The sequence below is a fragment of the Xenopus tropicalis genome, chromosome 4, assembly GCF_000004195.4.
Source record: "Xenopus tropicalis strain Nigerian chromosome 4, UCB_Xtro_10.0, whole genome shotgun sequence".
Classification (NCBI taxonomy): domain Eukaryota; kingdom Metazoa; phylum Chordata; class Amphibia; order Anura; family Pipidae; genus Xenopus; species Xenopus tropicalis.
Window position 1 is genome coordinate 84,796,184 of NC_030680.2, and position 25,659 is coordinate 84,821,842.

Genomic DNA, 25,659 nt, shown 5'->3' on the forward strand with positions numbered 1-25,659 from the left:
TACGGTTTTAAATCTTAGGAAATCGGCACTTTGTAAATTTCTAACCTGCAGTGCTTGTAGCCAAGCCAACAAATACCATTAGACGATTCATTAGGAGAAACACCTCAGTTAAACACCTTACTGATTTTTGGTAACACCCAGGCATTTTAACCTCAAACTTGTGTTTAGGTGCTTCATTTTTTAATAACCTTTCTAAAAGACAGACCCATTTACTTATTGTCTTTTAGAGATTCTTTATCGCTGACATAAGTGCCGGCCTCAGAGGAGCTGACAATCTAAATTCATAATCTCAAAACACACACTAGGGGGTCCATTTCATCTGGTGCCAATTAACCTGCCTATAAATTTTTGTAGCGTGGGGGGAAACCAGAGTACCCAGAGGAAACCCACATAGACAACATATCATCATTTATTTATATAGCGCCAGCAAACCCCAAAAAAACAGTTATTTGCAGATTTGAATGTGGCGTTCCTAGAGTCACATTTTAAAATTTACTCACAGCCATGGACTCGTTGTTCTAAATCACATTGCTGTGTTAGGGATCAGTGACTTTATATCTGGGGAAAATTAGATATGAGACAACTTCTGCTCCAATTGCAGCAACAAGAGCTAAAATATCCAAACAGTCTGATGAGTTTTCAGAAAGCAAATATTTGGCTCGGAAACAAAAATTTACTAACACTTATAATGCTGATACCATAAAATCCTATGGTGGGTGCCTGTTAGTAACTTACTGGCTGCATAAATGCACACAGCAACATAGCAAACGCGATGTTATAAAGATGGCCAATGGAGCTACCTGATACACAGAGCAGAAAATGAACTGCAGTTTCCAACTGGTTTGGATCCAGATCTAAATTCAGTGTCTAGGTTGTTAGCATGCATCCGTGATATAGATAATACTAAAAAACAACCTTTTGTATGAAATATCCAGACTGAGAGTGTGCCTTGGTGGCATTGTCCAATTTACCAAAGCTGGCAAATATCAACACACATGCTAAAAGTGCCCAATGAGTTTAAAAATATTTCTCCTTTTCCTGGCATAGTGCCTTACACAGTGTAGCAGATTTTCCAACCAATAATGCTGGATCTTCTTCCCATTCATCAGCCATATCAGAGCATTAGATTGCTTTTAAACCAGGCCTGCCTAAAACTCAAATAACTTTATAATTATATAATAATTTCAAAAACAACTGAAGCCCACGTTGTTATAAACAGCAGTCAAACAAATAAAGATTTCTTTAGATCATATATGAGAGGCATCATTCTGTCTGTTTTTTGTTTGTCTGCGTAACTAATCTTTTTGACCTTGCTGAACATATAACCTGGATACCATATTGGGTGACAGTCCAAATAGTATACCTGCCATCTGTCCTGTGACAAAAAAGGTTTTGTATGGGAAAGAGATGTTGTCACTAAGTGGATTTGGGTGTACCCAGGGTTAGGAGATGTATGGCCAAAAGTGTTCTAATTCTGAAATGTTAATATATGTCATCCTGATTGGGAGAATTCATTCCTGTAATATATTGCATATTAAAAAATATGGTGTGATTTTATTACATTTAATAGAACTCGTATTTCTTTTTTAATGAAAAAGGGTCATTGCGTCACTAGCAAAGCAGAACAAATTTCACTCTAAATAATTCACAAGGGCTACAACATTTATTAACTGGGTATACAGAGAGACATTCACAAGTGGCCAAATAAATTGTGAGTAGCCCTAATTTATCATGCTGTCTTTTGGCACTCCTGTAGGTAACGTACATCCCAGTGATGTCCAATTGCAAGAGTGCTTTGTGATATGAAAGAACGTTCATTTTTCTGTTTAGATTATATTCTGGCCAAAGATCTTAGCTCCATGTAGGCTTTTCAACATCCTGGCTCAGTTCCACAGCAGGACTGTAACAGTAATGTAAGATTGTTCAGGGGCTGAAATATTGGGCGCTTGGACAAGAAAAGCATTAGTGTGAGGGGGATGCAGACTTGCAGAACCAAGACAGGGAAGTGTGTGTGTGTGCGTGTGTGTGTGCGCGTGTGCATATGCCTATGTGTGTGTGTAATATTTCGTTTTTTCCCTGTGATACCAAGAATATGTTTAATAGAGTGCTAATACTGAAATGATGGTGGAAGGGAAAAAAAGGCAAATGGAATATGTCTGAGACGAAAGCAAAGCTTCTACTGAGTGTTCACTGCATGTTTTCTACTTACAAAGCACATCTGCCATGAAGTCATGTAAAATGAAAATGTTCAAAATAAAAGCAAATACAAATCTATCATGATTTATACCCTGTTATAAACAGGATCAGAAGAAAGGGCAGCTGTTACTAGCTATAGAAATATACAAAGATATACATATATATATATAGATTGGGATCAGAGGTATAAATCAGTCTTTTATTAAACATAAACATGGACTGTCAATGCCGAGTATACAGTTTTATGGCTTCCTTTTAATGTTATTATTTTGAAGTTTTATAAGCATGTTAGAAAATCGTTATATTGCTATTTGTTGTTGGGTACTTTTAAGTTTAGGGAATCTACAAATAATTTATCTGAAAAACACACAGGTTGAGCAGTAACACTGGATATAAACTGCACATAATCTTGCACTTATACGCATCTGTAATGTAAATGAAGGCTTTTATTTACTTATCTACACTATCCTCCACTTTAGGCCTGCATTTGGCAGGAATGATTTTGATATTGATTTATTATTTTTAATATATATATATATATATATATATATATTATGTATATAATATAGTAATATATATATTACTATGTTTAAGTTGGTATTTCTGTTGCAGAACATGGAAGGGAATTCCTTAAAGGAATGGTAAAAAGAAGGAGAAGGAAAGGTAAAAACTAAGTAAGATTTCTCAGAAAGGTCTATGTAAATACAGCCATAAGCACTCACAGAAAAGATGCAATAAGTCCTCTATCAAAAGAAACACAGGATTTCTTCTCTCTTTTTTTGTAAATATGTTCTTGGGGAATCTGAAGTCCTCTCTCAGAAAAATCCTTCATTCATTTGGGGCCAGAGTCTGCACAGTTCTCTCCTCTCTCCCCTCTCCTGCTCCCCACTCCCATAAGAATTCATAAAACTCACTCCTCCCTCCCTTAGAAATGTGTCATCTGAGCTATAACAGCTAGACTGCAAACAGGAAGCTAAGACGACCAAGCTAAAATGGCAGCTGCAATCTTCAACAAACAGAGAAAGCTTTTAGGGCTGTTTTCTCAGGTATGGTAATGCTTGCTGCAGAATAAACATAATGATCTAGGTGGCACTAATGCAGTAAATCTACTGGCAGTAAAATGCCAAAATGGCTTTCTCTCTCTAATGTTCCTTCTAAACTAGTCACTAGTTGTGCAGTTGTTAAAGGAAAACTATACCCCCAAACAATTTAGGTCTCTATAAAAACATAATGCATAAAACAGCTCACATATAAAACCCTGCTTTAGAGCCATGGCCCACGGGGAGATTATTGCAGGAGGAAAATTTACGCGACTTCGAGAAACAAAGCTACGTGTATGTCTTCCCAGTGGGAACGCATTTCGTGAAAATACGTTGTCTGTGGTAGCCAAAATTTAACCACGGGCATCATATCTCCCCATGGTCTATGACCCTTAAATAATACATTTAATTAAAAATATACTTTTTTAGTAGTATGGGCCACTGGGTAACCTTAAATAGAAAACAATGATCGGCTTGCTCAACCTTACTAATGCTCTTAGGTTCCTGTTTCACTGGCAGGTTCTCGGCCTGTAGATAAGTGGGGCTACACTAGCATAATAGCTAATTTCCATTATTTATAATTATACTATCCAATATGTCCTTATACACAATTCCTTACTTTCATTTTAGGATGTTAAATGATCTTTCAAGTTGTTATAACAACATTTTTTCTCTGCTTGTCCCGAGTCCCCAGAAATTGTTTCTATGTCAGGAAAGCTAACCTCACCCAAACTGTAAACTTGAATACTTTAGAAGCTTATGCTACGTATAGCATATTTTCTCAATAATTGTTTGGTTTCACAGAATACTTAGTAGCATGGTGTCCTCTATCAAAAAAAAACACATGATTTCTTGTCTCTTTTTTTGTAAACATGATGTTCCAGAGTCTGACTTCCTCTCTTAAAAACATCCTTAATTCCCATGGCCAGAGTCTGCTCAATTCTCTTCTCTTTCCCCTCTCCTGCCAAAATGACTTTCCTTCTCCTTTAAGGGAGATTAGTTTTAAAATAATAGCGCAAGTTCATCATGTTGTAAATATATTGATATCAGAGGTTTTAAACAAGGGATATCTACTGGTGTAGAATTCATGCTTACATAGGGGGTTGGTTGATGCATTATGGCTGTGTTACACATGCTTTATGCATTTTCACTGTATGCGTTAAAAAAGGTATATGTGATTACTTCAAGTCCAATTGAGTTTTTTATAATTTTCCATATGCTGAGCATATTTCTCACACAATTTATATCTAAACAAGCTGATAGAAATATGGAAACATTTCTCAGTTTCACAAGAAGCTTAACGTTAAAGGGATTGACAAAAAATGACAGAATTTAAAAAAATACATGCTTTTTCTAGAATCAGCGGTGAATGCTAATCTAAAGTAAGATAAAATTATTCCCATTATTGGCACAAGCTCAAGCAGCCTGGCATAACGAATGAGGTAACCTTTGCGGATGTCCAATCCTTGGCGAACAGTTTAAGTAAACAGGTGCCTCAAATGAAAATTTGGTCAAATTAAATAGTTTACTTGGTTTCACATGGTTTCCTTGTCATGATGCCCCATACTTTGCAAACACAATGTGCTTTAAATGTCTTAAAACCAAAGCTGGAATAAGAGGTAGGCACGTGACTAGAGCGCAACAGGGGAGGGGAGGTGCTGGGCACGTACCTCTTATGTCTGCCTACCCTTAGTTTTGGGCCTTCTGTAGGTCTCCTGCACACTGTATCTCTAGCTTACTGCTGGACTGCAGTCTGAATGTGAGGGGGATTCAGTCTGCGAATTGTGAGTGGGGGGTATGTGGGTGGATGCAGCTGAGGTGACAAGTGTTGTGTAGAAGGTTTAAGGTGAATGAGAGCAGGGGCTTGCCTTAGGTGTGCTCCTCTTTAGGCCAGAAATCCTACTGGTTTCACAATGACACTGATGGTTTTGAAGGTAAATGTCAGAGTCTATGGATTTCTGGCCAATTTAGCATGGTCACACAGTGCATTAAGTCTCTAATTTGTGGACTAATTTCCAGTTGTGAGAGTGCTTAAGATGGTGCCAGTGTGTAATGGCATGACAGGTGACTTATAGTCCTGCAGTATTCATATAAGGATTTCATTATATGAATATAATTAACTGGTTGTATAAGAACAAAAGGACTTACACAGATCTAGTTTTAGAGTAGGACTGAGAGGGCCATCTCCCTTAGCTCCAGGATCCAAGGGTTCACTTTGTTGGATATAATTAGCCCCTCAGTTGTTTGTTAACAGCAGCCCCCTGAACCCCATAGCCTGCTGGGAGATATTAGAAGTTTTAGTGCAGCTATGGCTAGAGGGCCCCACAGGATAGACATGACAAATTATGTAATTTTCCACTTCTCAGAATTGGCTTTGAGTTTCTTCTAACTACAGCCCTGACCAACAAATAAAAACAGACAAAATTAATGGAATGTTTTACTTTATGCATTTATATTTTAAGAATCTCAGGATCAGCTCAGCTTAAAAGTTCCCTGGGCGATCCTTGGATGACATTTCTTCCCAAAATTACTGAGCTGGGTAAACACATAGTCACTTAACTGCCACTGAAGACATATACTGGCATAATTAAAATAACCAAATACATGTCATCATAACTCACTTTCTTGGGTAGGAGCCTTTTTTTTAATTCAAAGTACAGCCACTCAAACTTCTTTGCCTGACTCAGTTTAGACACTTAGAAATCATGTATTTGTACAATGCAATACTGTATAATTGTTACAGGTCTAATCATCTATAGCAACCAATCAACTGTCCCTTTAATTATATATGGGTCACAGTCAGGTTGCTGCTCTAATATATGGTATGAGAATGCTAGGATACCATATCCCCATTTTTTTACAGTAAGTCGGGCCTGGAGGATAGAAAGTTGGTCGGTATCCCTGAAATAACAGAATGCCCCAGTAAGGGTGTGGATTTTGTAAATATTGACTGCAGCAAAAACATCATCTGCGTCCTGTTTGGAGGTCACCACCCCACTTATGAGACATGTTGCTGGTTACATAGTCAACCCAAATAAGCTTAAACTGCCAACTAACTCGAACATTTTCTGATCCATCTGTCCTGCATCAACAACGATAAAAGCCTTCCCTCCAGTATGGTTGCATAATAAAATATTAACACAATAAATCTAAAAATCAGTACATCCATTTGAATAATTTTCCAATAATGCTACTCTTCAACAAAAGGGAAGTACAACAGAAAATTCAGAAAGGAGTTGCTTCTTAACTTGCCTCTCTTGTGAGTTACAGGGATACGGAATGGTTTGAAATAGACAGAAATCCTACTTTTGGAGCAGAAAAATGATATCTGCATACATTTATTTCCACCGCAGTCATTCTAAATAACATAAGGTAATTTTTCATGGTTAACAAAAAGTTTATATGTGCATTATTTTACCCACATTATCATCACCAATATTGTCATCAGTGAATAGCTGATGCAGCAACAACACTAAACACAACCTGATGTAGAACGGCACAACTACATGATGTATCCAGTGCTGTCAGCAGCTTTAATTATATCTCGTAAACTTAATGTCTGATGCTTATTGATAGTGAAGTGTGAGAAAGGGCTGAGGGAACTCTAACAAAGCCAAAAACTCTAATGTACGTACAGGCTCCAAGATTCTTTGTGTGAAGAGCTGTATTTATAAAGATAGGTCCAGAACTAAGCCCTGGGGCCTAGGAGGATTCTATAAATTACAGCCAAAAAAGGTAACCTCTTCACATGGCTGCCTGTTAATTAATTGTTGTGAATTAATTACAGTATGCCCCTTCTGATTTATGTGACTGAAATATTTTGTGTTTGCTTATTTGATAAAAAAAACAAAACATGTAATTGCCAAATTAAATGTATACATTTTAATTGTTCAATCTGCTAATTGCTACCTCTAATGATATGGTCGAGCTAAATATTTTATTGTATACAAGGTTTCAGCATATTATTTAACAAACTGACCGTGTCTGTTTATTTTTTTTTTAAATATATCACAATACATTTACTTTTTAGAAGGATAAGTGTCAGGAATTTGTTTATGTCCCTGTGCATATTGGTTATTTTTACATTATGCCTTTATATTTACCCCAATAATGATTTAGATGAGATTCACTAAATTTGTAACCTCTATTTAAATCACTTATTTTGTCTTTATTCGTGCACAGAGGAGGTAGGATGTCCCATAACACCTGCACTTGGCTTGTGGCCAATAATACTCTTGAGCCATATGTATGGTTTCTACAGCCAACTTGTGTAATTAGAGAGAAAATATCCCACTATATACATTCTGCAACACACCAACTTGCATAGTTTTTTTTAAAAGAATATTTAATAAAGTGCTGTTTCATATTGAAAAAAACTTTCCCTATAGAAAACAGAGTTGCTCCTGCAAGTATAATATGAAATGCTTATATTTAACGAGACAAATGTCATTATTACTAGCCTACAAGAGACTGGTCAGCATCAACTGGTTTACCCAATTATGCTGATAATGGAACACCAATAATATAGGGGAATGTTCTAACAATTCTAGAGATCCCAGTCAATGGCTGCTGACCCTGTAAGGCATTCCATGCCAAAACTGTGTCTCCAGTTTTACCTTGTGGGTGCTGCAGAAATATTTTAGCTCTCAATGTAACTTCAGAGTAAGCAGACCCTGCTGTCTGGGCCTAGGAGTGTATGGGCCCAGTAACGCCTAAAGTACAATTTCAATATATCTTGATAGCACAGGTCAGCTTACCCATGTGTTGAGGCCCAGTAACATCGCTACTCTAACAATTTCAGCAGACAAAATCAGAACTTTCTCTTGGAGAGAAACAAACTCTCAGTGCCTAGTAATGTTATGACACTATGATCTGATGCCAGGGTGATTTTTACTAATGTAAAAATGTTACTATGGACTGAAAGCACAATATGTTGCCTTCTTTGTGCCCCAACATGGACCCTAGCTATGCCCACTATCCCATTTCTTATCTCTCCTTTATTCAGTTCTAATTTTCTTTTTGTTTTCAGTATTTTTACACTTTAGACCTTTTACATTCCCTATGGATGTTCTTTCTAACTTGAATAACAAAAAACCCCCCATAAAATTATAATTTTACAGTTCTATGTATTAACCTTGTCGCCTTATTTTATTTTTATATATGTATATATGTAGCGCACCCGTAGGTGTAGCTGTGTTATATGGGTCCTGCTCTCGACCACCTTTGGTGACACCCACAACCCCCAGTGATACACATAAACCAGCAGTATAATGCTAAGCACTTTTATTGGATCCGGAGACCCACTAACAAAGATAAATTGAACAATCTCTCTACTAGCGATATGTGTCAACAAATAGGCTGTAGCATCTGAACACAAAGTTACATCAGCAATGCAATATCAAACAGTGAATAGCAAATGACAATGAATTGTTGAATGCACTTTAGATAACAGACTTATATAAACAGACTGATATAATCAACTCAGATTAAGATTTTGTTTAAGTCAAGTTCCCTGAACACTGGCCAGTGTTAGTATAAGCAGCAGGGCCGGCAGTTGGAGCTCATATATATTAGTACTTGTAATCCACAAGGCACATAAAACAGTACTGGTTATCCACAGGAATCACTCACTGAAAACTGGGCCTGTGAGTGTGCAGGGGCTGCAATATAGGCAGAGGATAAAGCATACCAATAGACTGGATCCACTATCAGCCGATCACTGCTGTCTCAGCTTCCTTCACACTGCAGTAATAAAGTAGTTTCTCCAGGTATTAGGCAGAAGAAGCAGTGGTCTGTAAAACACCTCTTCAGAGAGCAGACAGTCACTGGTCACTCTGGAGAAAAGGGATTCCACCTCCCATACAGCCCAGCTCTGTGCATGCTCTCCCTTGGATACACCCCTGCGTTTCTCTCCTTCCAGCCCTCCCCCTCACAGCTCCAGAAAGTTCTCCTCTCCCTGAAGTAAGTCTTTCTCTCACTGGCTACAAACTCCTCAGTCTGAAAGCTGCTCTCCTATTGGTGGGAGGAATCTTCCTTCTTCCTGCAAGCCCAGCAAAGTCTTCAGCAATTAACTGTTTCAGTGCTGAAGATTAATAGAATTACAAGTCCCAGCAATATGATTATACACAGAATTATACTTTGTACAGTTATTTAATAGCCATGTTAGCAGAATGGCTACACTCTCTCCCCACTGAAAATACTTGGGTCCTCCCAAGTCAAAAGTAATTTACCAGCAAAATACAATTATAACATTAGTGTACCATTAACTCAACCACTGTTTTATAACGTGGTATCTCAACTGTAGAAGTCAACTGAGGTGTGGTGTCACCAACTGAGTAGAAAGCGGAGGGAACATGGGCGTAGATTCTACGATGAGCAGTGACCACAGGCTCTTGAGTACTATTCCCTAAAGTATCATATGTGAGTCTCTGTGGGGGTTTCACCAGTCTCTGAGGCCTTGGTTCAAAGACATTAACTGAAGAACTTTGTTCTGAGGGTTGATCACTTGTCACACATTCAATATCTAAGTTTTCAGCCTGTATGTTGTCTTCTTCTAAAATCTCTTCTTGAACAGCCTCAATCTTTTTCTCCAACACTGTACCACTGCCATCAGGATTACTGTCAAAACTTTCAGTGACATTGAATTCTGCCTGAGGCATGGAAACATCTGTCAGTCTATTGCTAGAAACTGGTTGTTCAGTTTGACAAGGGATGAATTCTGATGCATCTGCATTGAGATTACTGTTGATGGAATTTTGAATATTGTCATAGAAAAGTCCATCCAATCCCCATTCATCCTCACTGTCTTCTTCCTCTTCTGGGGATGTACCTGAGTGTTGAACAGCAGGAAGGGCATCTTGTCTCTGTTTTAGTCTCCTAGATCGCCTTGAGTTAGGCCTGCGCTGAGACATTGTAGGTTCAGAGTTTATAAGCCTCACTGACTCTGCCAAAGGCATCAAATTATTGCGGTGCCAGGTTTTTATAGGTCCTTCTTTGCCTTCGGGGCGGACTTGATAGACTGGAATGTTAGGTAGCTGAGAGCAAATAATGTAGATCTCAGAGCCCCATCGATTAGCTAGTTTGTGCTTTCCATGCAGGCCCAAATTTCTCAACAGAACTCTATCACCGGGTTGCAAATCATGCAATTTCACGTTCTTATCATAATGAGCTTTGTTCCGTTGATGCCTCTTACCACTTGCATGTTCAGCTAGATCATAGGCTTCTTTGAGGTTCTTCTTGAGTCTTTCTACATAACTGGCATGAGATCGCAAAGGAGTATCATCAGCTGTAACTCCAAAAGTCAAATCAACAGGAAGACGAGCTTCCCTTCCAAACATTAGGAAGTAGGGTGAAAATCCTGTAGCATCATTCTTAGTGCTATTATAAGCATGCACTACTGTAGCCACATGTCTACTCCATTGACTCTTCTTCTCAGCAGACAGTGTTCCTAACATATCTAGCAAAGTCCTATTGAAACGCTCTGGCTGGGGATCACCTTGAGGGTGATAAGGAGATGTACGACTCTTTTGAACTCCCAGAAGCGTAAGTAGTTCATAGATGAGTTTGCTTTCAAAGTCACGCCCTTGATCAGAGTGTATTCTTTTTGGCAGACCATAATGTATAAAGAACTTTTCAACCAGTAGCTTGGCCACTGTGACAGCTTTTTGGTCACGAGCTGGGAATGCCTGAGCATATCTGGTATAGTGATCAGTCACTACCAGCACATTGCTGATTCCACCTTCATCGGGTTCAATGCAGAGAAAGTCTATACAGACAAGTTCCATAGGTCCACTACTCTCCATTTGACCTAATGGGGCAGCTTTAGTGGGCAAAGTCTTTCTCTGGATACAGCGAAGGCATGAACGACAATAGTCTTCAACATCCTGTTTCATACATGGCCAGTAGAATCTGTCTCTTACAAGTCCCAGAGTTTTGTCATAGCCCAAATGGCCATGTTCATCATGCAGTGACTGAAGTACCACTTCTTGATACTTTCGGGGAAGCAACAATTGCCACTTTTCATTGTCAAGAACACTAGGGGACCTTCTATACACTAGGCCATTTCGTATCTGTAGTCTGTGCCATTCTTTTGCTAGAATACTTGCTAGTGGATGAGAATCTGTATGAAGTATATCAACCTTTTTATTCTCCAAAGCAGCAACACATAACTGTCCCAGGGGGTCATTTCTCTGGTCTCTCCTGAGATCACTGTTGCTCAAAGCTGGTAAAGAGTAGCCTTGCAATGAAACAAGATTACAGTAGGCTTGGGGTATGCTTGAATCTGGCAGACTCAGCTTCCGGGCCCAACATTCGGTTTGCTGACAGTAAGCTACCATCTGGCACATAGCTCTCACTCCTGGTGCTGGAATTTCCACCCATTCATCCTCAGGGTGTGAGTCTGCATGTGGCCTTCTTGACAAACCATCAGCATCCCCATTCTGATGTCCTGGACGATACTTTAAACTGAAATTGTAGTTGGATAAAGCAGCCATCCATCTATGTCCAGTAGCATCTAGCTTGGCAGTGGTCCGGATATATGTTAAAGGGTTGTTGTCAGTCTGGACTTCAAATTCAGCTCCATAAAGGTAGTCATGCAGCTTATCAACCACAGCCCACTTCAGAGCTAGGAATTCCAATTTGTGTGCAGGGTAATTTCTCTCTGTTGGAGATAAGCTTCGACTGATAAAGGCTACAGGTCTCAGTTTCTGGTCATGCTCCTGGTAAAGGACTCCTCCCAAACCTTCTCTGCTAGCATCAACATGTAATGTATATGGTTTTCTTGAATCAGCATAAGCCAGTACTGGGGCATGTGTAAGACAATACTTAAGCTGTTCAAATGCCCCTTCACACTCGGAAGTCCAACGGTTCTCTATGCACTCTTTAGATTTCCTTGGTCCCTTTGGCTTCTTCAAAAGAATGTCTTCATCGGTTTCATCAACTCCTATATCATTTTGCAGCAGTTGGCTGAGTGGTCTAGCTGTCTTTGAGAACCCTTCCACAAACCTCCTATAATAACCACAAAACCCAAGAAAAGACCGCAGTTCTGTGATGGTTCTGGGTCTGGGCCAAGATGTCACAGCTTCAATTTTGCTGGGATCAGTTGATATTCCTTCTGCGGACACCACATGTCCCACATAGGTCACTGAAGATTGGAAAAACTTACATTTATCCAGGGACAACTTCAGCCCTTCTTTTTCAAGTCTGTCCAGTACTTTCATCAGTCTCTCTTCATGTTCCTCTAGTGTCTTCCCAAAGACAATAATGTCATCAAGGTAGACTAGGACTTCCAGGAGATGCATATCTCCAACTGTTTTTTCCATGATCCTCTGGAAAGTTGCGGGAGCACCTGAGAGGCCCTGAGGCAGGCGATCAAATTCGAAAAACCCCAAAGGAGTAATGAATGCAGTCTTTTCCTTATCTTCAGGGTGCATAGGGATTTGATAGTATCCACTCCTCAAGTCTAACACACTGAACCATTTGCTGCCCACCAGGCAATTAAGAGCATCTTCGATTCTAGGTGTGGTGTACTGGTCAGGAATGGTTCGCTGATTCAGAGTGCGATAATCAACACACATGCGAATTGATCCATTCTTCTTTCTGACAACAACAATGGGAGAAGCATATGGGCTTCTTGACTCTTTAATTATTCCAGCCGCTTTGAGGTCTTCCAGATGTTTTCTCAAGTCCTCCAAATCACCTGGAGCAACCCTTCTGGAACGTTCTCTGAATGGCCGGTCTTCTTTTAATCTTATATGGTGTTGTGCACTTTTTGCACACCCCACATCAAGCTCACTGGTGGAGAAACAATTCCTCCTCTTCATCAACCTCTTTTTAACTCTGGATACCCATTCAGGTGTCAGCAGACCACCTCCTATATCAACATCTTCCAGCTTCAACTGTTCCGCATTTCCCTTGTCACTTGTCAAAACAGAAGCAGGTAAGGGAGTGGCAGCGTGTACATTACCCAAACGCACTTGTGAGCTAAGAACAATAGGGGTACTTCCTTTATTCATCAGTCCCACAGATACAGTATCATAAGGATGTTTCAGCTTGTCAACAGGCCAGATTTCTGGTACTAACTCAAGTCCAGGTGGCAGTTGTAATTCTGGATCCATTTCCATCATAAGATGAGATGTGGCTGCTTGCCCACACATCCTTACTTTGGCTTTGAAACACTTGACATGACCAGGGGGTATTACATATTCTTTCCCAGATAGAGTCCATACATGTCCTATTTCCTCTCTCTTGTTGTCCTTTTCCTTCTGAAGGGCACAAAATGCTGGTCTCAGAAGTGGATGTAGTGTTGGATGTTCTTGAGTTAGCTGAGGCTTCAGCATTCTCCTGACAAGGTCGGTGTTGGTCCCCACTAGAATAGAAGCTATACTCTTTTCTTTTGGTCTTGGACACACAACAGCAAGAGTTTCAAAAACTTCCGTTGACCCCACAACAGAGCTGGGAAATTCTAGTTTCAGTGAGACATAGCCATAATAGGGAAACTTAGTATCACTTAGTCCCCAGATCTGCAAGTCTTCTAGTTTCAAAAGAGGCAAATGCTTTAAATATTTCTGGTAGAAGTCTCTAAACAAGATAGTGATTTGTGCACCAGTATCCAGTAATGCCTTACTGTACACATCTTCTATCTTTACTGTCACTATAGGAGAAGGTCCCACTAAGCCTTCAGGTAATTCCTCTTTTCTGTGCTGCTCAGCAGTGCGACAGTCAGCATGTTTTTGAGGAACAGTTGGCTGCTTCCAGCCTTTTAAAGCTTCTGTTTGAGGACAGGATTCATTTGTAGTGATTCTTGGTGAGTTTCGATGCCAAGACTCTTGCTGAGCTGGTTTTCCGCTTTTGCTAACTGACTTAGATGAGTTGAAAGGGGCCACAGTGGGTACTTTCCCCCTTTCCCTGCTAGAAGCATTTGGAAGGTTAGATCCAATGAGACTTCTGTTTCTGTTGGTCTTCCTTGAGCTCCTTTTAGCTGGGCACTCAGCTGGCTCCTTCACTGAGGCCCTCTGAAGTTTTCCTGCATCGCACTTGCCAATAGCAGTTCATTTACTTTTCTCAAATTTTCAGCATTGGGACATTGTCGCTTCATATGCCCTGTTTCTCCACAGGGAAAACAAAATCCAGATATAGCTATGGACCTGGGCTTTGCAGATTCTCCCTTAGGTCTCACTGTAGATGCTTTGGCAGGGGTATCCTTCCCTTCAGCTAAAACTACCACAATCTTCTGCAGCTCTGCAACGGATCTGGTAACTTGGGTTATTGCTTCTGTTAGTGTGGACACTTGCGCTTGTAGCTGTGATACCTCGGTACTCACAACACTTGGGACCATGACCCCTGTTTGGGTGGTATGTACTGTTGCAAGCTCCGGCTTACTTCCGCTTGCAGCTTGAGTTGAAGTCTGAGATTTGGCTTCCAGCAGTGCTTCCTCTTCCCTCACTTCTTTAACCAACTGTGAATAGGTGAGAGTTTCTCTTCTGTCTCTCATCCTCAGTTTCCACATGATGGGATCCATAGCTTGAGCTCCTTGCAAAATCTGACCAATCCGCACCTGATCAGCTACTTTTGGGTCCACTCCCTTCTTTAGGATGATCTGGTGGAGTATTTTGTCTAAGCGATTAATATAATCAGATAATTTTTCACCAACCTCTTGGTATGTATGCTCAAACTGGTACAGGAGGTCAGACGCCTTCTCTGTTCTCCCGAACACATCATGCAGCACTTCTAAATAGTCTTTAGCTGTGCAATCAAACTTGCTCATCTTTAAGTTGCGTATGGTGTCAGCAGCTAATCCTTTTAAACTTTCAGCTATTCTTTGTTTTTTTTGGGTTTCTGGGATGTCCCATTCTTCTACGGCCTGTGAAGCCTGATCCATCCATGATTCAAAATCTTCCTCTCCCTGAGGGGTGGGTTGCTTGCCGGAAAAGAAACGTAATTTGCGGTACCCAAATCCAGTAAATGGCTGTGTGGGCTTCAGGCATTTTTCTACAAGACTTCCCAAAGCATTCAGAACTTCTGGTCCTATGGCATTACTGGGTAGTGAGACTTCAACCTCTGTTGTAGAAGGTGATGCAGTGTCCCCAGGTATTTCTTCTGTCAGTGAAGTAGTGCATCTTTCAGGGAATATCACATGGACTACATTTTCTCCTGGACCTGACACACTCTGAGGTATTTGCTCACGCACCAAGGGATTTCTCCATTCTAATAAAGCTAGAGTCTTGTGTTCAGCAGTATCCATGATGCTGTCTAATACAAATCCACGGCCAACCACTGGTAAGGACTCAGCTACTTTACGTAGTTGTACATCAGTCCATTTAGTATCTGGCAACGTGAAAACTAAGCACTGTTCCGGCTGAGCATTGTGCTGTTTACACCACTTTGCAGCTGCTTCTGGGTTCATTTTGCCTTCTGTATCACTTTAACACTTAGTCTAGGGAAATAGGGGCGGAGATTTGGGCGGAGCAAGGATCCCGGACGAGCCCCCAAGTGTAGCGCACCCGTAGGTGTAGCTGTGTTATATGGGTCCTGCTCTCGACCACCTTTGGTGACACCCACAACCCCCAGTGATACACATAAACCAGCAGTATAATGCTAAGCACTTTTATTGGATCCGGAGACCCACTAACAAAGATAAATTGAACAATCTCTCTACTAGCGATATGTGTCAACAAATAGGCTGTAGCATCTGAACACAAAGTTACATCAGCAATGCAATATCAAACAGTGAATAGCAAATGACAATGAATTGTTGAATGCACTTTAGATAACAGACTTATATAAACAGACTGATATAATCAACTCAGATTAAGATTTTGTTTAAGTCAAGTTCCCTGAACACTGGCCAGTGTTAGTATAAGCAGCAGGGCCGGCAGTTGGAGCTCATATATATTAGTACTTGTAATCCACAAGGCACATAAAACAGTACTGGTTATCCACAGGAATCACTCACTGAAAACTGGGCCTGTGAGTGTGCAGGGGCTGCAATATAGGCAGAGGATAAAGCATACCAATAGACTGGATCCACTATCAGCCGATCACTGCTGTCTCAGCTTCCTTCACACTGCAGTAATAAAGTAGTTTCTCCAGGTATTAGGCAGAAGAAGCAGTGGTCTGTAAAACACCTCTTCAGAGAGCAGACAGTCACTGGTCACTCTGGAGAAAAGGGATTCCACCTCCCATACAGCCCAGCTCTGTGCATGCTCTCCCTTGGATACACCCCTGCGTTTCTCTCCTTCCAGCCCTCCCCCTCACAGCTCCAGAAAGTTCTCCTCTCCCTGAAGTAAGTCTTTCTCTCACTGGCTACAAACTCCTCAGTCTGAAAGCTGCTCTCCTATTGGTGGGAGGAATCTTCCTTCTTCCTGCAAGCCCAGCAAAGTCTTCAGCAATTAACTGTTTCAGTGCTGAAGATTAATAGAATTACAAGTCCCAGCAATATGATTATACACAGAATTATACTTTGTACAGTTATTTAATAGCCATGTTAGCAGAATGGCTACATATATATATGTATAAGAAGCAAATTAGGATCTGAGCTTTTCATCTGAAGTTTGGAAAAGGTGACGGGTAAATACCTGTATTCTTCTGTTATGGTATGTCATTTTCAGGCACATAGATAATGGAGAGGAAGTGAGAGTTGCCACCCTTTATTTGAGTCTTTTTTTATTACATAAGTAAGTATTTTTACCACCCTGTCTCTGTTTTTACTTACATAGCCCCTTGTATTTCAGAACAATTATCTGCAGCCATCGAGAGTGATTGTTTACGTTCCTAACTTTACATTCAAAGAAAAGAAGTGAATATAAGGGTCTTTTAGGGGACTATAATTTTTGAGTATAGTGGTCCCCCTCTTCTTTATATACATACAAATCATAACGCTATTAGATGTTACTGAGGAGATCCATGACCATATAAAACGCAAGGCTGCAGTTCTGATATTTTTCTCAGTATTCTGTACTGAAGTTAGTATATTTGTCACAAGCCATGGCAACTAAAGAAATAACTGGCCCTTAGAGCAAAGCAGCATTTTTACAAATGTCACAGTGGTTCCAAAGCTGTGCAATCCCTCAGCCACTGGTCAATTAAAGCTTGGCCCACATCTGGGATTAATCTGTGCTATGGTTTTTTAAATAGCTGCCACTAGATTGCCCCTCTTTCGGATGACAAGTGAATGAGTGTGAGAGCAGCAATGTCACATCTCATTGATCAAAGTTTATTAAATACACAGCTAGAATGGGTTTCTTCCTTATTAGAACAGTAATCTATATTTCACCTAGTTAAGCCAAAAATGAAAGTCTCTCAGAATAATTTTTCTTAGGTAAACTGCATTAATAGTGTGCCATTCGTTTATATTCAAGGATTGGAGAGTTATTCCAATCATTATAAGTTATAAAGTTATAATGCATGTTACAGCTTACTAAAAAAGCTACAGCTCCATAAAGCATATTTTACTATAGACATTATAAGGCTTCTATTTCCTTAAGTTTACTTGAAATATTTGTTTTTTTTATTTGTTATTTATAAAACACATTTAAGCAGGACTTATACAGATATTATTATCATTTCCTTTTTCTTTGTAGTAATAAAACAGTACCTCGTACTGGTAACTAAGCTGCATGAATCTAAATTGGTGGCAAATAATCCAACTGGGTTTATTTAACGTTTAAATGATTATTAGTAGCCCTAAAGTACGGTGATCCATGTTGCAGAAATCCACTCAGGAAATCTTCAGGTGCCGTAGATTCTAGTTACTATTGTCTTCTTTTAGCGGAATTATACAGTAGGGGTATGGTAGGTGATAAGTAAGGTTGTGGCCACACAGACTGAAACAATACCAGTATAGGCAAGGCTGAAATTGCAAAAATGTTTTCATTAGGCAAAAAGAAATAAAAAAATTACCCAAACATCCACTGGATCTTGGATATCTCTGATTTGAAGAACAAGGAGTCCTTAATTTACATTGTTGGCCTGGGCCAGTGCTTTATTTTGAAAAGAAATGAATTAAACCAGTGCAGGAATGCACTGCCATCTTTATTGTCTCTTTCAGGTATCCCAACTCTAGTCTAGATTTAGACTTGGACATGGACATGTGTAGGTCCAGTACATTCTCTTGATTTTACACTACTGCAGATGCCAAGTCTAATTTTTCACAAGAGACACCAGGGAGAGACATTGAAGATGGTGGTGGTACATTAGGAAATTCCATAGCCTGTTTTTTTTTCTTTTCAAAAAGAACCACAGTAATCAAACCCAATACTTTATACATATTGCTTAGGTACAGTTCATCTGTGCACTACACAGAATTGAACATTTGTTTATTTTTAGTATGGAAAAAAATAAATTTTCTCAAAACATGACACTTTTAATTTTGTCTGTGTAATTTGAACCAATGAATCTTGCCTACTTGCAAGACTGTCACAGCAGGATCCAGTGCCAGACACTTCCACAGACACAGAGATCCAAAGGCTCAAACTGACACACAGACGCTTCCTATTAAACATACAAGCATCTCTCTTGCTGAGATCATATATATCAAACCACTCATCTGGAATTAAAAATACACTTTTATTGCTGTGTCAGAGTGTGGCAGTTTTACAGTCCAACATTTATACCTTTTATATCCAAGTTAAGCAAGCCGAACATAACTTTTTTGAACATAATAGGCATCAAATACAATACCAAATTACTTTGGCAATAAAATAAAAAATGGCAAACAGCAAATATCGGCTCTTAAACAATGTAAACATTTATCGAAAAACAAATAAAAAAAAAAAGACAGAAATCTTCATAATTAAATATCTTAAAATAAATGCAGCATACAGATTTACAGGTATAGGATCTATTATCCAGAATGCTTGGGACCTGGGGCTTTCTGGATAAGGGATCTTTCCGTAATTTGGATCTCCATACCTTAAGTCTACTAAAAAATAATTTAAACATCATTTAAACCCAATAGTTTGTTTTGCCTCCAATAAGAATTAATTATATCTTAGTTGGGATCAAGTATAAGGTACTGTTTTATTATTACAGAGAAAAGTGAAATCATTTTTAAAAATCTGAATTATTTTTTTTATAATGGAGTCTATGGGAGATGGCCTTTCTGTAATTTGGAACTTTCTGGATAATGTTTTTCCGGATAAGGTATCCGTTACCTGGACTAATTTTTTTTATCTGAGTTATTTTACAAAAACTTAGAATCTTAAAAGTAAAATCTTGATTGCCTTGAAAATCACATAATTCCATTAATTTTAGAAATATGACTTTTCGCCACAACTGTAAAAAAAACACCACAATCATGGTTTTTAATAAATGTGTTTCTATGTGTCATTTGTCGCCACTAAGCCTTTATAGGAAAACGTTCCAGCTAGTCAAGAATCTTCATCTACCACCTTGCTGTTCCTAATCAGGCTTTTTGAATGAGCTTTAGCACAGTATTTATTGCAGTGTCAGTAGTAGAATAACCAAGAGAAACAAAGACACTCTAACCTCAAACATAACTGAGCAAATGCATATACAGGTATGGGACCCAATATACAGAACGCTCGGGACCTGGGGTTTTCCGTAATTCGAATCGCCTACCTTAAATCTACTAAAAAAAAAAAAATGATTCAAAATCATTAAAAACCCCAATAGGATAGGTTTCCAATAAGGATTCATTATATCTTAGTTAGGATCAAATACAAGGTAGAGTTTTATTACAGAGAAAAAGGACACCATTTTTAAAAATGTGAATTATTTGATTACAATGAAGTCTATGGGAGATGGGCTTTCTGTAATTCGGAACTTTCTGGATAATGGGTTTCCAGATAAGGGGTCCGATACCTGTATTAGATATCATTTTAGATATGCACAGGCTGAGAACATATAGGAAGGGGTCAGTATATTAAAGACTAGACCCAAAGAACAAGCGCCTATATAGTAAACAAGGCCCTGGGGTGCATTATTATTTTTATAATAGCAGGTCCAATGAGCCATGTGACACAAGTGACTTTACTAAGCACTGTTTATAATTATTGATTTTACAGGATATTCATGGCTCAAATGCAGCAGTTCATGGCTGCTGAGAGCCAGACATACTGTAAATGTAATCTTATGAAGCTGCTGTAATGAAGAAGAGCTTAGGATGCATTTTTTCATGTTTGCGAAGGGAAAAATTTAAGAAAGCAATGGCACAACTTCATACTGCATGTTTTGAATGATAACTTCACCCAAGCTAACCTGAATCATGGAATTTAATATCACTGCTCCTCATATGACGTAGAACTGCCACAAAAGGGATATCTTTCGACACATTCAGCTGTGCTGTTGTAATGTTTTTTTCAGGGGAAATATTTAGTGTATCCCATAGGGTATATTAAGTTATAGAGAAAAGGAAATGATAGATGCTGCATGTGCTCTAAACAGAAGTTGTTATATTACTGATCAGCCATTCCGCTTTAGTAAAAATATTATTATATCATATTGTAGGACCTCAACTGAGATTTGGGTTATATTAGCATAAAACAATGATTGAATCTGGCAGCTCATCAAAGGGATAGGAATAGCTGTGTCAAAAGAAAATGCATACATAAAGTCAAGAGTTCTAGGCTAATAAAACTCTCCTAAGCATAAAACTGTCACTATATAGCTGCACAACCCAATACCACTACATAGTATACACATGAAAATGAATGCCTTATATATATATATATATATTCATATACAAGCCATAAAATATCCATTTGCGTGAAAGTCAAAAGAGCTGCTGTCGGTACGTCTGTGGGGATGTGCAGTTAAGTTATCTTGTGGCTCCCCAGCTGTTGATGAAGTCACAGCTCTCAGCATGGGGATGCAAGAAAGTGTAGTTCAGCTACAGCTGCAAAGCCAAATGTTACAGGTGTCCTTCCTTACACCTCTCTTCTATGCAGCCTCCTTTCAATGTGAAGCAGATCAACACAGAAATTGTGTATATGTATGTATAAATTTACAGGTATAGGACCCATTATCCAGAAAGCTCGGGACCAAAGGTATTCCAGATAAGGGGTCTTTCCGTAATTTGGATCTCCATACCTTAAGTCTACTAAAAAATCAATATAACATTAAATAAACCCAATAGGATTGTTTTGCATCCAATAAGGATTATTATATTAATTATTATTATTATTATATCTTAGTTGGTACAAGGTTCTGTTTAATTACCACAGAGAAAAAGGGAATCATTTTTAAAAATTAGAATTATTTGCTTATAATGGAGTCTATGGGAGACAGCCTTCCCATAATTCGGAACTTTCTGGATAATGGGTTTCCGGATAAGGGATCCCATACCTGTATATATATATATATATATATATACACACACACACACATTCAAATACTTGTAGTATTTGTATGTATTTTATATAATATATTTTTCCATAATGATTCCTTGATCAAGAGCAGATGTATCCATACTATCACCATCATATTTTACAGCAGGCTTCATGTTTTTATAGCAATAGTAGACCCGGACCATGCTTGTTACTTTAAACATTGGCCATAAAGCTCTTTCATGGTCACAAAACCTTTTACTAGATCACAACTGACAAATTTTTTTGGCTTCTGTCAACAATCTGACATGGACCTGATGCACTTACTTTACCTGAAGTAAAAACTGTGGGTGAGTGCATTTCAAAGGTGAGCACTAGTGCCTGAAATAGTATATTTTCTGCCATTTGCTTTGCATGCTACTTTGTTGGCACACACTATTATGCTGCCATTCTGCGGAAAAACCCAGCAAGCTACATGCTGATTTGCATTCATTTATGTGTGTAGTGCACTTAAAACTGAAACTGAAAAGGGCAGAAGCAGAAGGACAAAGCACGCAATATTAAACATGAAAATGGAAACAGTAACACAACACCTAGGGGCTGATTTACTAAGACACGATTTCAATCCGAATTGGAAAAATTCCGATTGGAAACGAACATTTTGCGACTTTTTCGTATTTTTTGCGATTTTTTCGGCGTCTTTACGATTCTTGCGTAAAAACGCGAGTTTTTCGTAGCCATTACGAAAGTTGCGCAAAGTCGCGATTTTTTCGTAGCGTTAACACTTGCGCGCAAAGTCGCGCCTTTTTCGTAGCGCTAAAACTTAAAAGGCGCAACGTTTCGAAAAAAACGCAATCGGACGCATTTGGCCCGTTCGTGGGTTAGTAAATGTGCCCCCTAGAATGCATTGAATTGCTATAAGTTCCTTGTTGCTATAAATATAATAATGACTATATTACAGAGTACATAATTATATTATTTTCTTATTATCTGGTGATAAATTCCAAATACAAAACCAGATCATCTGGAAACTGTCAGTGTGTTTCATGCTTTCATAGTCAACACTTTTCATAATAACCAAATCATGTTGCATTTTTAATATACCCTAAAATCTACATAAACAGGACAAAAAAAAAAGTTTAATAGGAGGTATTTATTTCACTCTTTTATATTTTCATTGGACTAAATTTGAGTCACTGGCAGCTCCAAAGAATGCGCAACACAGAACAAATCCAAACTCCCCTTGGTGTGACTGACATGGCTGTAGAACAATTGACTGCATTGTTGTAAGAAAAAGTGATTCATTCTTTTTAGTTGCATATTGAGTTACTTTTTGTCCAGGTGGTGTTTCAAGCACAAAACTCTGATTAATTTCATCTGCAAGCAAGTGACTGAAATTATTCTATCAGCAGCACTAGAAAAATACAAATTCCATGCTTATCAGCCAAAACAAAAGTTTGTAGCACAGCTATCTAGCACTTAAAATAATAATGCTCACAATTTCTTTATGTATAGATTCATACTTTTAGAAATTCAAGGACAACATGACCTTTATAAAAGCCAAAAATCTTAAATAGAAGTTTATAAAAAACAGGAAATAAAATGAATAAAAATAAATCTTATGTATTTACGCAGGCCACCAAACATTGGGATCAGAGGTGTCTAACTGGCAACTTTGCTGCTGTAAACACTGGTCTTTTACAGGATACTAGCAGATGCCACTCGATAATTCATTTAACACTGAGCTGTCACTCAATATTGGACAAGGTCCCAGACATGGACCAAAATGTTGGTTTATTAAATGTAATGGTGCTAAAAAGGTTTCTATGCACTTTGGCTTTTTTTTAGTGCCAGCTATAGCATGCAGAATACAACAAAGACTTTGTACCTATCACAACCTCTATACATGGCTTGCCCCTATGCTACAATACAAACAGACGGTTCATGTTGTGTTGTTAACTGTTATATGATTAGATTATGCTTGTGTGTATGCTGCAAGTAAGGTTGCAGGGGTAGAGAAGGCATAGAATGAAATATTAGAAACACAGTAAGCACTCATCTGGTGTTACAGAGCAGAGAACAAGAAAATGCCACTACTACTAATTGGTGCCCAAGGGAATAAGCTTAGGAAACACTAAGCATATAGCAGTCTTAGTTGTAGGCATTTACTGCAGAAGTATCATAAAATATTTTTAGCCATCGTGGTTTTAACATAGCAAGAATGCTATATTAAGTAAGCAATTCAATAAATGGGTTTTCTGAATAATATGTAATATCCTTTAGGTATTTAAATGCACTTGAAGCAAAGGTCAACTGATCATTTAATATTATAAACTATAAATTAACACTCCTTATGGAGGAGTATTGCCTGTTAAGACATTGTACCCCAAACAGATTTCTAGACAGCTATGCCAAGCTTGTTCAGTTGTTTAAAATAAGAAGTCTGCTATTTTCCCTGAGAGAATTTTATTATGTTTAGGGTACACTAGTACTAATAGATTTGCACCTAGCCAGTTTTGTCAGGAGGCAAATATGTTTTTTATTTATTTATTTATATTTGCTTTTGCATCCTTTAGTGCCCCAGGGTCTCTAAATGACCCCTATATCTTTATAGCCAAATGTGATGTCTCTCCACACCACTGCTTTCCTTTATTCACTCACCCATGCTTAAATTAACACAATTAACCCCCAATTTTTCAACTGCTACACAGGGGCGCTGCAGCCACAAGTCAAGTTGAGACCCACCCACCCAAAATTTTGATTTCAATTCAGACGTAGTTGGGAGTAACATCAAAAGGGCTTGCTAGTGATGTGTTGGTTGTGTGCCACTCGGGTTTGGACTGAAATTCAAAATAGGTCTTAGAATTTCAATTCCACAGAGGATCAAACAGCCCCACCAGCCCAATTAACAGAGCTTTGGCATAATAACTCCACCCTATCTTACTACAGGAATGCTATGGTCTCAGAGATATATAAAATATATTTCATTTTTGTGGATTAACATCTTGAGGTCACTCGTTCCTTCCACCTCTTATAAAAGAATCAAAGGACCATTTTTGCATTTAGGTATGTTTGAAAAATAGGCAGCTTTAAAGAAACCATACCAAAAAGGGAAAGTTACTGTGAGGCAATTTGTGGGACCACCACTGTTAGTGGTAGTAAATGACCCATAGAGTATGCAACTTTTTGTAAAGGTTGTAGTCCTGTGAATAAAATGCTGGGAATTTGCTATCATGGTAAGCTCTATCATAGTTACCAATGAAACTTTCTTTCTATTTTCTCTACTGTAACTTTCATGCCCAAGAAATTACATTGTCCCTGAAAATATTAAAGGATTTCCAATCTGCAAAGAGAAAATATCCCAGAAAGTTGTTCTTGAGTTCAGTAGAGTTCCTAGAGGCTTCTATTATAAGCAGTTACTAAAGCTGCTCATGAAGATCCCTTAAGGTTCTCTATGTAATCCACTGAAAGAGTTATTCTGAACGGTTTATTTAATTGTTAAGGAAAAAAGGCATCAATAACAAAAAAAAAACTTTGATTATGTAAGAAAAACTAAAGCTGAGGAGACAAAAAAAATACATTTTTGGGTGAGATTAAGCTACACGAGAACCTCCTGACATTTGATAAATATCTCCCTCTCGTGATTAAACATTAAGAGCCACCCACGAAACACTTCAACAGCCTATCCTTTTCCAGCACATATTTTAAAATGTTTCAGATCCTTTTATTGCACATCCAAAACCTTAAATATTCATGTAAGTTGGAAAATTCTGAATAGCAAGCATGATTTATAGGTAGCAGAAACTGGAACTATTTTCTCTGGCATATTTTGCAAAGCAGCTTCCCCTAAATTTGCCCCACAACGGACTAGAATTTTCTTTAGTAGGAAGAATAAAGTGTATATGCAGTTGACATGACGTATTACATGCAGACCCTCTCAGAGGTCCAGAGAGGCCCCAGCCACTAAAGCCCAAAGCCATAATAAAAAAAATGGTGCAGTTACTTCAGAACAGATGTGTTGTTGTATTGTGTGGGAGAATATGTATGTTATATACTCAATCATTTCATTGGTACAGTGTAATTAAAATTATTTATGGCGGGATGAAACGGTTTGAGGCCCCATGTGAACTTAAGGCTAA

The 25,659-nt window shown here is 38.6% G+C and overlaps 1 protein-coding gene across 3 annotated transcripts in view; it reads right to left on the bottom strand.

Moving 5' to 3' along the window:
• The window catches only part of ror1 (receptor tyrosine kinase-like orphan receptor 1), a 177,336-nt gene that overhangs the window by 20,722 nt on the left and 130,955 nt on the right, over positions 1-25,659 (bottom strand). The window lies entirely within an intron of this gene.